Genomic DNA, 13103 nt, shown 5'->3' on the forward strand with positions numbered 1-13103 from the left:
CTAAAAAAAAAAAAAAAAAAAAAGAGGAGAGGAGTTGCAGAAGAAAAGTTTGAAGCTAGCAGAGGTTGTTTCATGAGATTTAAGGAAAGAAAGCATCTCAACAACATAAAAGTATAAGGTTAAGCAGTAACTGCTGTTGTAGAAGCTATAGCAAATTATCCAGAAGATCTTGCTAAGATAATTAATTAATGTGGTTATACCAACAATAACAGACTTTCAATGTAGATGAAACCATCTTCTATTAGAAGAAGATGCCATCTAGGACTTTCATAGCTAGAAAGGAGAAATGAACACCTGGTTCCAAAGATTCAAAGGACAGGATGACTCTTAACTAGGAGCTCATGCAGCTGGTGACTCTAAGTTGAATCCAGTGCTCATTGACCATTCCAAAAATGCTAGGATCCTTAAGAATTATGCAAAATCTACTCTGCCTATGGCCTCTAAATGGAACAACAAAACCTGGTTGATAGAATATTTGTTTATAACTGAGTTTACTGAGTATTTTAAGCCCACTATTGAGATCTATTACTTCGAAAAAAAGATTACTTTTGGGGTACCTGAGTGGCTCAGTTGGTTAAGTGTCTGACTCCTGATTTCAGCTCAGGTCTTGATCTCAGGTCTTTGGATCAAGCCCTGTGTCAGTCTCTGTACTCAGCACAGAGTTTGCTGGAGATTCTCTCTCTCCCTCTCCTTTTGCCCCTCCCCCTGCTCATGCTCTATAAATAGATAGATAGATAGATAGATAGATAGATAGATAGATGATAGATAGATAGATAGATAGATAGATAAAATATTTTAAAAAGCAAAAAAGATTACTTTTAATACTGCTCATTGACAATGCACCTGTTTATCCAAGAGCTCAGATGAAGATGTACAATGAGATCAAGGCTATTTTTATACCTGTTAATATGACATACATTCTGCAGCCCGTGAATCAGGGAGTAATTATGATCTTCAAGTCTCATTATTTAAGAAATACTTTTCATAAGGCTATTGCTGCCATAGATGGTGATTCCTTTGATGGAGCTGGGCAAAGTAAATTGAAAACCTTCTTGAAAGAATCCACCAGGAAAGAACATTTGTGATTCATGAGAAGAGATCAAAGTACCAACATTAACAAGATTTTGAAAGAAGTTGATTCCAACCCTCATGGGTGACTTTGAGGGGTTCAAGATTAGTGGAGGAAGTAACTCCAGACATAGTGGAAATAGCAAGAGAACTAGATTTAGAAATGGATCCTAAAGATGGGACTGAATTGCTCCCATATCATGATAAAACTTGAATAGATGAGCAGTTGCTTCTTAAGGATGAGCAAAGAAAGTGTTCTCTTGAGATGGAATCTACTCCTATATCCTGAAGCTACTCTGAGGATTGTTGAAATGACAACTAAGGATTTAGAATACTACATGAACAGAGGTGATAAAACAGCAGCAAGTTTTGAGAGAATTTGCTCCAATTTTTAAAGAAGTTTTGTGGATAAAATGCTATCAAATGCCATCGCATGCTACAGAGAAATTGTTCATGAAAAAAGAGTCAATCCATGTGGCAAACTCTATTGTTGTACTTTTTTTAGATTTATTTATTTATTGGAAAGAGAGAGAAAGAGAATGAGTGGGAGGGGCAGAGGGAAAGGGAGAGAGAACCCCAAGCAGACTCCATGGTAAGCTCAGAGACTCACAGGGCTTGATCCCAGGACCTTGATCATGACCTGAGCTGAAACCACGAGTTGGATGCTTAAGTGACTGCACTACCCAGGTGCCCCTATTGTTGTCTTATCTTAAGAAGTTGCCACAGCCTCTCCAACCTTTGCAACCACCACTCTCATCAATCAGCAGCCATCAATATGGCAGCAAGATCATCCACTAGTAAAAAGATTATGGCTCACTGGATGCTCACATGATGGTTAGCATTTTTTAGTAATTAAGTATTCTTAAATTAAGGAATGTACATTTTTGGCATATTACTGTTGCATACCTAATAGACTACAGTGTAATGTAAACATAACTTTTATATGCACTGGGAAACCAAAACAATTTTTGACTTGCTTTATTGAAGTGAGTTGGAACAAAACTCACAATATCTTCAAATTATGCCTGCGTATTTTAATAGGGAAATATAGACTGTGCGTGTTGTGTGTGTGTGTGTATGTGTTTGCCATGTGTAATGTCAGTGGTGGCAAGTGCTAAGATATGAGACAGTGTGATAAGGAGTTGCTATTTTGGGCAGATTGTTGAAGAAGACCTTTCTGATAAAATGTATTGCAAAGAACTCTGTGATAGTATTTAAGAGAGCAGAAATATAAGGTACAGAAGTTACAGCATATTTGATATCCCTGAAGATACATAAAGATGCCAATGTAGCTAAAGCAAAATGAACGAGCAGAACCCTGGTAGGATATGAAATTAGAGAAGTATCAGGGAACAAATTAGGCAGAGCCTTGTTGTTCCTTACGAGGAGTTGGCTTTTATTCTGTATTTTTTTTTAAGGGAGGAACCAATGGAAGATTTTGAGGAGATAAGTGAGCTGATCTGACATTTTCTTTTTAAATATTACTTTAGATCATGTGCAGCAGATTGATGACAGGAAGATGAAAAATATCTCTTAGGGGACCGTCATAGTGTTGCAGGTGAGAATTGATGGTGGGTTAGACCAGGTTAGTAGCAGAGGAGATAATGAGAAATGGTTAGATTCTGGATACTGTCCAAGGATCTGTTGAGGGATTAGATGTAGAAAGTGAAAGAAATGAAGGAGTCAAAAGTGACTGTAATGCACTTGGCCCAGGAAATTGGACAAATCGGACTGCCCTAGCCAGACATATGGAAGACTGGAAGAAACAGCTTTCAATCAGAAGATAAGGCATTTGGGTTTTCTGAACTGCTTATTAGGTACACAAGTGGATGTATTAAGTAGGCAAATGAATATATTAGTTAGGACTTGGAGCATGAATCAATTGTAGAAAAATTAAACTGAAAAGTGTTTGGATTAGATAAATCCTTCTGGGATTTCAAGATAAATTAGGGGCCCTAGTCTTGGAAAATTCAGAGACTCTTACAAAGGAAGCTAAGAATGAATGATCACTGAATTAGGTGGAGAAGAAAAAAAGAAAGAAAAATTCTAGATTTCAAGTGATAAAAGGTTCTAGGAAGACAAAGTGATCAGTGGTATAAATGTGTCATATTGGTCAAATTTATTAACATAAAATTATTCACAAAATATTTTTTTGATTATATTAGTCTCTGCTGAGTATATACTTATGTATATTTCTTTGATTTCACATACTGGGTTTTTTTTTTTTTTTGGCATATTTTCTATATTTTCTTGACCAAACTGGCCATACTAGTTTTATTAGTATTTTCAAAAACTTTTGTTTTTCAAAAGTTTTTGAAAATCTTCTGAATTTTATCATTTTTATGCATTACATTTTACTCTAATCTTGCTCCTATTTTTGTTGTTATATCATATTTCTACTTTCTTTTGGTTTAATCTTCTGTTCTTTATCTAACTCAATGGTTCTCAACTGGGGGTAATATCTCAAAGGTTAATATCTCAAAGGAACTATCAGGAAATCTCTTCAATTTATTTTTTGGACCTGGCATCACCTCAGTAGTAAAATCAGAAAAGAATCATGTAAGAAAATTAAATTATAGGCCAGTTTACTCATGATGATCAAAGCAAAAATCCTAAACAGAAAGTTAGTCAACCAAACTAGTAAAATAAACAAGGAAAACATAACAATGTTGGGTGTAACCTAGAAATTCAGGATTGGTTTACCATCAGAAAATTAAATTGTGTATTTTACCTTATTAGCAGATTAACGAAGGAAAAGTATGTGATGCTTCCATAGATACAGAAAAAAGTTTTTAATAATTTAACATTCATTTATGATAAAAGTACAATAATAATAAACATGGGTAGAAGAGAATTTATTTAACTTTTTAAAGAGCATCTAAAATATTACAAACATTAACCATGAAATATTAAAAGCATTTTTTTTAATTTGAAAAAAACCCACTACAGCCTTATCCATTTAAAACTGTAATGTATTAATACCAGTTATAAACCCAGAAAAATGTATGTGTAATAAAAGTCATAAGTATTAGCAATGAAAACATAAAGTTGTCCGTATTAGCACTTCTCAAGGCTGTTGATTTAGAATGCCCAAGTGGACTGTCAAAAAATTATCAAATTGATGATAAAATTTAGCAAATACATTGGTGATAAAATTAAATTAATGATGTTAATAGTTAAGGAATGAAAACATCAAAGTAAAAACTATTTTCATCATATCTATGTTTATAACTATGTGTACAAACATAGTTTGGTTCTTCTTCCGAAACTAAGGTTATCCATATTACAATCTTTGTCTAGGTTCAATGTTTGTCACTTTCTTTCAAATTCTTTTTACCTATTTCTTTATTTTTGATTTTAAATTTTTTGCACTCTCTTAAGTCATTAACTGTTAAGTTTGTTCTTATATTCCTTCAAAGTTCTTCAAACTTTGCCTTGAATGCTGAAATATTTTTTCTTTTATTTCTAATATTTTCCTGAGTTCTGATTTACATCATCCTTCAAACTTGTATCATTTTCTTTAAGTTTTCTGGCTTATTTTGAATGAATAAGTTATGGTTTTGATCAGCTTGGGGGATGTATGTCTCACATATATTTCATAGTGTTTGCTCAAGGATGTCAGCGTCCTTAGTGCCCGCCCCCTCATTTTCTCAAAATATCTTTGTATGGGATTTGACTTCAAAATCACTTTCTGTTACTCATTTTTATGTGAAATTAATTTTTCTGAACTTTTTACAGGAGGCAGGGTTTCAGGGAGCTTTCTAACCTCCCAAGCTTCTTCATTTAATTATACAGCCACTTGCTTTATGCAGATTCTTGTTTTTGTCTCCTTCCTGCTTTGATCTGGGCCTTGTAACTCCCGCATTCTCAATGTGCCACTCAATTTTGATTCCGCTTCCATCAGTTTGTCTTCAATGCAGGACCCTGGCCTGGAAGGGGGCCCTCGGTTGGTGTGTTTCAAAAGGTGCCTTGGAGTTTGTGACACTAATTTGAAATGGATGGTGTTCTCTTCAGAGCAAGTGAGATTGTAGAGTTAAAACCCAGCTATACATTTTTCTAACATAGCTCTAAGGTCCTTGTTGCTGTTTGTGATAACTGATAGATAACTCATTGGAAACATGTGCATACATTTATATTCAGATGAAATTATGGTTTTCACTATTAAATATCTCAATTAATTTTCATAAAAAAAAAAAAAAACAACCGACGGTGGCTCATTCGGTTAAGTGGCTACCTTGGACTCAGGTCGCGATCCTGGGGTCCTGGGATCTAGCGCCCTGTTGGGCTCCCAGTTCAGTGGGAAGTCTCCTTCTCCCTCTGCCCCTCCCCCTCCTCCCTACTCCTGTGCTCCTGCTCTCTTGCTCTCTCTCAAAAATAAATAAATAAAATCTTAAAAAATGAAACCAAAACAGTTCTCAGGGGCCACATGGGGGCAGATCCTTCATCTTTGTATGGTGGACTCCTAGTACTCAAAGCTATTCCAACTAACAAAAATCCTTTCTGATTTCAGCTTTTGTTTGCAAATGGACCCTCCCTGCCTTTCTGTAAATGCTTACTGGCTATTTTCACATTTTTCTCTTCTCAGGTAAAGTAGACACTATCTCTTACCTCTTCTTCTTTCTACACAAATGCTGAAACCCTGAAGTCACGTTCACGTGAAAGATTTGTTTTCACTTGCTTAAATTTTAGGGTTATCTTAATATTTTTTGAAAGGGTTGTACATGGGATTTTAGATGCAATCTAGTCTCTCTGTTTAGTTTTACATGGAGATTCCTGGAGAGTCACAAACTATGCCCCTACCAATGCTACCAGCTGCCTAGTGTCATGGGTCTTTAACTTTTTCAAGGGAAAGGGAGAATTTGTTAATGGGATTTTAATTTTTTGCAGGAATGTAATCATAGAAAGTGGTTCAAATTTACATTGTGAGCATTTTAATTTTGCTAAACTTAATTATTTGGATTATATGGGTTTTCCTGGTGAGCAAAAATGGACAGAACAACAGGAGTAATTCAATTTTCATTATTTATGTAGAGTCTGTACACTTAAGCAAGAGTGAAGGGGCAGAAGGAGAGAGGAAGAATCCCAGCTAGGTTCCACACTCAGCATGGAGCCCACTGTGGAGCCCTTTGGCGTGTTCCATCTCACTACCCTGAGATCATAACCTGAGCTGAAATCAAGAGTTGGATGCTTAACTGACTGAGCCACCCAGGTGGCAGGACTGGGGTAATTTAAGATGAGAGATTAAGTAGGGATAATATGTAGACTTCCAAGCTCATTTAAAAAGGTTTTGGTGAAAATGGCTGAAGATCCATGCTGCACTTGACTCATTTCTTTAGTTTTAGAAAGATATGGAGATAAAGGGTAGATTGGCCTTATGCTTACCTATGGGGACAGCCAGTGGCCCTTGTTAACAAGGACTCATAATAATAGACTCAACACGCCAGGCCTTCTGACATTAAACGTCCCATTATGTGGAGCAGTGTCAGCTTAATTGTTCCTATTTATGTCTTCAGCGTAAGCCTGGGACCTACTTTGTGACATCCATGAAGTCTGTTGCAGACCTTCCAAATTTTCAAGGCCATCTTTTAGTTAATTGCATCTTTTAGTTAATTGGCTCAAGCTTTCAAAATTCCATTTATATTTACTACTGTATTGGTCAGGTTTCTCCATTCTTGATGTTTAAGTCTTTCTAGAACCCCTCAGTACCAAAGTTTATATTAGTTAGGGTTCTCCATAGAAACAGAGCCAATCAGATGTATGTAAGTAAAAGGAAATTTATTACAAGAAACTGTCTTCCACAATTATGAAGGCTAGCAAACCCCAATCTGTAGTGTGGGTCAGCAGGCTAAAGACCCCAGAAAGCCAATGGTGAAGATAAAGCCCAAAAGCAGTCTGCTAGAGAATATGCCTCTGGCTCATAGAGGCTGGTCTTTTTGTTCTATTCAGGCCTTCAATTAATTAGATAAGCCCACTCACCTTGTGGAAAGCAATCTGCTTTTTCAAAGTTTATCAATTAAAATGTTAAGCTCATCCAAAACACCATCTAGATTGACACATAAAATTAACCATCACATTTACCTTGAGCAAGATTAAATTTTTAGACTGGGCCTTCTCCCCAGTACCTAACTAGGGAATTAACAACCAAAACAAAAAAAAAAAAAAAATCACGATTCTATGTTCAAGAGTAATTTGTCTTTCATTTACAATTGAGTCACTTACATAGAGAGATAGAAAATCAAAAGACAGTGAGCCAAGAGTGCTCCTCAAACCCCTCTACCCTCCTTGTAATTCCTGTTGTTTTTTTTTTTTTTTTTTAAGATTTTATTTTTTATTCCAGGGAGAGGAAAGCAGAGTGAGAGGGACAAGCAGACTCCACTCCCAAGTGCAGAGCCTGCACTGGGGCTTGATGCCAGGATCCTGAGATCATGACAAGAGCCAAAATCAAGAGTTGGAAGCTTTACCCATTGGGCCACCCAGGGACCCTATAATTCCTCTTCAATTTGTTCAAATTATGTATTTAACCTGGGCTAATGAATAAAAACTTGTGATATAACATTTTATGGTTACAAATTCATATGATAGTAATTACGATTTTTTTCTTGAAGAATAAGCTCAAATTAATATGTAATAATGTTATTATATCTTAAACACCCTCCAGATTTTTCATATTTTATAAAAGAGCTATGTAATCATGTACTTCTTTCACTAAATTTGAATCATTTTAAGACATTTTTGTATATGTATTGATTTATGTGAAAAATTCAAATGTCTTCTTTTTAAGATCCTCCAAAAAGACATATAATTATATATCAGTTCTTCTTACCTAATTCTTATACATTATTGTCCTATAATGAAGAATAGCAGCACTCTGAGATCAAGAAGGAAGTATTGATTCAAATGACAGGAGCAGTTTACCAATGTGCACATTTATTTAATTGTAACCATCCTCATCTTCATCATTTTGATTCATTTTCTGCAATTTCCATTCCCTTCCCACATGTATGGGTGCCTAAGTTGCATGAGGTGATGGAACAGGGGTCCTGGGGGAATAGTAGCTTAAGGCTCATTCTGAACTTTATCTTAATTAAGTGCTGCCTATCTACCTAATATTGCCTGTTCTCACCTACGTTATGGCACTGGACTGATTCAGCCGAAGGAGGACTATTTTCTTACCCCTAGTTTTGCTGTGATGATTCCTCAAGATGCTCTGTGAAGCAATTCTTCCTGGCTATTTTATTTTGAAGAAAGAAATTCTGGTAATCAGCACTGATGTTAGCACACATTACTAAATAGCTAAGCCAATCAGCCACATATTTAATGCCCAACTAAGCACCCGTTGTGTGCCAGGGGAAAGGAGAATAAGATAATCAACCTAAAAAAAAAAAAAAAAAAAACTAAAATGAACAACAAAAACAAAACAAAAAAAAACTTAGTTGAGTTTTATCCAGTTTATGTGATACAGATCTGGGAAAATATCATCTATTAAAATATAGAATATCCTATCTATTTGACGGCCATCGTAATTTATTTCTGCTCCATTAATTTGAAAAGTACTCCCTAACAGAACAGACTCACCAATGTGTTTTTCAATGTTGCTGATTCATTTCTTATATATTTGTTGGGAAAAAATGTGTTTAATGGCCTAGGTCAAATTGAACTGTTGAAATTAATGAAGTTAAGTATAATTAATCCACAAGCAATAATTAAATTATGAGAAAGCACATTTGGGTGAATCCAGGAAGTTTACTATTTATTTTTCTTAATTAATTTAATGTCAAGAGTGCTTTTTATAAAATTTATGATACACTGTGAATTTAATAGCTTTTCCCAGATTTCAATATACAGCAAATGTATCTTCTGTGGAAAATTGATATTGTTTTCCTCATTTTGATTTGCAGTAGCGATACTGTTTTGCAGTTCATAGTATATTTCATAAGTGCTCTTTATTGACAGTGATTAGCCACTTTGTTTCCATTTTAGAGTAATTTAAAAATGATGTATTTATATCATACACATTTTTGGTCAGGTTCAAAATAACAAATGAGAGAATGTTACTATTCTTTTTATTTATTCTAAATTTTGGCAGAATAATTTCATAAGAATGCACACATTCTATCTTCAGGGTAATGTTAGAAATCACTGAAGTGTTAGGATCAAGTATTTCCCACTACACAAATCCATTGGTACAAAATGAAGAGACTATAGTTTAGATATGTTTTAATCTGATAATGTCTCAACAAAACAGAGCCAAAGATAGTGCCTATTAGAGCCACCCAAGAAACACCCAGCCTATCCTTAGAGTTAGGTTTCAGTCAAAACTGATGACCATTAAAATTTAAAAATTGGCCAAAGGAAGGTCTTATTTACACCTATGCCCTGACTGGAAGTAATTCCACATATGCCATGTCAAGTTGCAGAGCACATTTTTCTGATATTGAAAAGCAATTCTATTTCTTTGGCTTGAAATATCTCAGTCACTCAACATACTGACTAATGTGCAAAGGATTTGAATTTTTCAGCCTGAGAACCCCTTCTACTCTCTCCCTTGCCAGTCAAATTTTAATCTCTGTTCTAAAGGTAACTTTCAGTTATCTTTTACTTAATTCATAGGCTTCATATAACAGTTTTTGCTGAAAAGCAAATTACTACAAAATCTAGTGTCCTAAAAACAATTTATTATTTCTCACAGATTTGCAGGTTGGCTGGTAAGGTCTATTGACCTTGCCTAGGGTTTTCTGGTCAACACTAAACTCTTTTTTTAAAAAAAATTACTTAAATTCAATTAATTGATATATAATGTATTACTGGTTTCAGAAGTAGAGTTCAGTGATTCATTAGTCTTATATAACACCCAATGCTCATTACATCACATGCTCTCCTTAACATTCATCATCCAGTTATCCCGTCCCCCCACTCCCTCCCCTCCAGCGACCCTCAGTTTGTTTCCTATGATTAAGAGTCTCTTATGGTTTGTCTCCCTCTCTGATTTTGTCTCAACAGTAAACTCTTACCTTAACCCTGAAAATAATCCAAACTTGCTCCCATCTCTGGATGCTCATCTGGGGCTCACTCACATCTGGCAGTTAGCTGACTGTTAGCTGATTTAAGATAACCTCAAGTGGGAAAATTTTCTCTGATTCATGTTGTCTTTCATTCCTCAGCAGTCTATCCATGCCAGGGATTCCCAAGACGACTCCAGAGATTCAGTGATTCACTAGGAGAACTCACAAAAGCCTCAGCAAATAGTCAAACTCGTGGCTGTGGTTTATTATGCAAAAGGATACAAAGTAAAATCAGCAAAAGCAAAGGCCTGTGAGGCAAAGTCCTCAGGAGACAAGGTACAAGTTTCAGAGTCCTCTCTTAGTCGAATCACATAGGACTGTGCTTAATTCCTCCAGCAATGAACTGTGACAACACATCTGAAATGTTGTCTACCAGGGAATTTCACTGGAGACTCAATGCCCAGGATTTGTGGTAGGGGCTGGTCATGTAATTACGTACCCTCTACCTGGCACATACCAAAATTCCACACTCTCAGAACAAAAGCAGGAGTTCAACATAAACCATATTGCTTAAACAAATATTTTAAGCACAGTGAGCCACTCTTAATAGTTTCAGTGGGAGGAATATTTGAGAAATCCAAGTTTTCAGATGCCAGTTTAGGGCCCATCTTGCAAGCAAGTCTTTCCAAGGATAGTAACTTCAGACCCGCTATGCTAACTTTTTTCTGGAAACTGTCCCAGGCTTGTTCCCCAGTTAATGCTAAAGTTCCAAGAAGGCAAGTGGAAATTTGAAAGGCCTCTTGAACACTAGGCTAGGAATTGGCATACATTCAACTTTTGACAGTGTACTCACCAAAATGAGTTCAAAGCATCAAGACAAGAGAATATAGACTCCATCTCTTTATGGAGTGACTGCAAGATCTCACTGACATGGGCTTAGATAGTCATTAATTATGACCATGAAAGGAATCAATCTGCTACACTTCCCAAACGTCTATCTTTTGTCTTAGAAAGTTGTGCAAAGCTTATGACTTGCCCTCCTCCCATCCAAGCAGATGCATGATGCATTCCATAATGAGCTTCTATCCCAGTTCCTTTCCAGTCACCACCGGATAAGATTCTTGCCATTTTCCAAAAGCGAATTCTCAACTTCAGATCTGGTGTCTCTCACAGAGCTGTATGTACTGGACCAACCATTGGGGTTTTCTGATTTCCTCCTTCACCCTTGGTGTGTGAGTTTGCAATGAAACAGCTGTAACTTCTCAGGGATTTGAGAGATGACTCCTTAGGCAATCCAAGAATGGACCTCCATCAACTTCAGCTCCAGAGACTCAAAGTGTCTATATCCACTGACAAACTGCAGTCACTGTCACACCCAAGAGGTTGAAACTCTCTGGACTCAGTCCACTAAAGAGCAGCCAAATCCCAGACCAATCCCATATCTGGGAGTCCAACTCCATTACTTTCCAAGCGCTTATCCAGGGCTTCTTGGGCAGCTGGTGAAGAATACTTTAGGGAAAATTCTAGGACAGACCAATTCAGATCCCAAATTCTAAGTTTAGGGAGACTAATTACATGGAAATTAGAAATAATTGATGCCTAACACTCATTCCCCTTGACATTTTCAGGCTAGCTATGATCAAACCAGGGCATGTCACTCATAGGAGAATGTTATGGCTTTTATTGGTAAAATGTCACAGCTGTAACAGTTTCTTTTTAGTGGAGTACAGTCTTAATACCCAAAATAGCAGATTTTAGCATGGACTTTAAAGGAACATTCCTCTTAGGACTCTTTCCCGGACAATATAATTCCTCCCCACGACATTTCCTTGGCAGGACAATCTGACCAACTCTGTCTCGGCCCAGACATGACAACACTAACTGCTCTTTCTCATGAGCTAATGAACTGCTCAATCTGATCACCTTCTTCCCGCATTCATCTGGCCTGCCTTTTACAGCTAATTCAACAATTTCATGCCTGATAGAATTATTTTGAATATAGCCCCATTCCTTTAAGTGAAAAAAAACGCTTATAATATTTTTAAAGATCAACATTTTGCAATGAATTTTTGATAGAAAGGCTTTCATGCTATCCACAAACACCACAGATAATATAATGTATAATTTAACATCCAAAGTAAAGACACACCATTGAAAAGCTATTTGTATTTAATCAAAACTGGTCTGTCAGTTAAGACCTCAATAAATTTAAAGGATGAAATAAAACTTTTCTCATCTAAATGACATTTGTTTTACACAACATTCTTTGCTAAAATCTTTCAAAAGAGCATTCTGGTTCTGTTTGAGGTAAATTATTTAGTAAGAAATAAATGGCTAGCTCACATTTGTACTTCTTATGGGAAAGGCATGACATAGAGGACTTCGTATATTTTACTATAACCGTAACCATAAATCAAACAACTTTGCTCAGAGGTACCACTTTGCAGATGAAAAAGCAAAGAGTTACAGAGTTTTAGTGGCTTAATCAAGAACATACTGAAAAGTAGCAAGATCAGATTGGAATTCAGTTCTGTCTGACTCAAGAAACCAAACATGATTTAAAATAGTCACTATACTCATATATATACCAGATAATAACACATGAACACATATACACACAGAGATTATATTTGGAAATTTTTAAACTTAGAAAAAACATTACCCCCTTAATGACTTTATAACCTTCCAAATAGTATTATTTAATACTTTAATCATGTGCCATAACTACAATGAAGCCACTTAAATATGTTATACTGACTATATTCTGGAATGTTCCTTTAGATTCTAAGACTTAGAAGAAGATTGTTGCTAAGATTTTATTTTATTTTTCCAAAATGATGATTCTTGGCAGTCAGAGTATGATTTTATTCATAGGAACATTGTCTTAGGGAATTTTCTCAGTAGGAAAATTTTGAGGAGAATTTATAGAAAACACCACTCAGAAAACTTCCTTTTCAAGGCAGTTTGTAAGAAGACTGGACCTGTCAGAAAATGCCTAAGAAAAGATTCCAAAATGAATCATGGAGACTTTCT

At 35.8% G+C, this 13103-nt stretch overlaps 2 long non-coding RNA genes across 4 annotated transcripts in view; one reads left to right on the plus strand and one right to left on the minus strand.

The window, feature by feature from the left end:
• LOC111093488 overlaps positions 1-7437 on the plus strand; it is a 29439-nt gene extending 22002 nt beyond the window's left edge. Inside the window, exons 2-3 of the long non-coding RNA XR_005382227.1 lie at positions 5579-5653; positions 7406-7437. This is a non-coding gene — a long non-coding RNA (uncharacterized LOC111093488). The remainder of the gene's footprint in view (positions 1-5578; positions 5654-7405) is intronic.
• The window catches only part of LOC102151271, a 43334-nt gene extending 31020 nt beyond the window's left edge, over positions 1-12314 (minus strand). For all 3 annotated transcript variants that reach the window (XR_005382226.1, XR_005382224.1, XR_005382223.1), the window contains exons 1-2: positions 10080-12314; positions 8242-8440 (exon numbers count right to left, since the gene is read on the minus strand). This is a non-coding gene — a long non-coding RNA (uncharacterized LOC102151271). The remainder of the gene's footprint in view (positions 1-8241; positions 8441-10079) is intronic.
• Between the last annotated feature and the right edge of the window lie 789 nt (positions 12315-13103).

This window comes from Canis lupus, chromosome 31, assembly GCF_011100685.1.
Source record: "Canis lupus familiaris isolate Mischka breed German Shepherd chromosome 31, alternate assembly UU_Cfam_GSD_1.0, whole genome shotgun sequence".
In the NCBI taxonomy this organism is placed as follows: domain Eukaryota; kingdom Metazoa; phylum Chordata; class Mammalia; order Carnivora; family Canidae; genus Canis; species Canis lupus.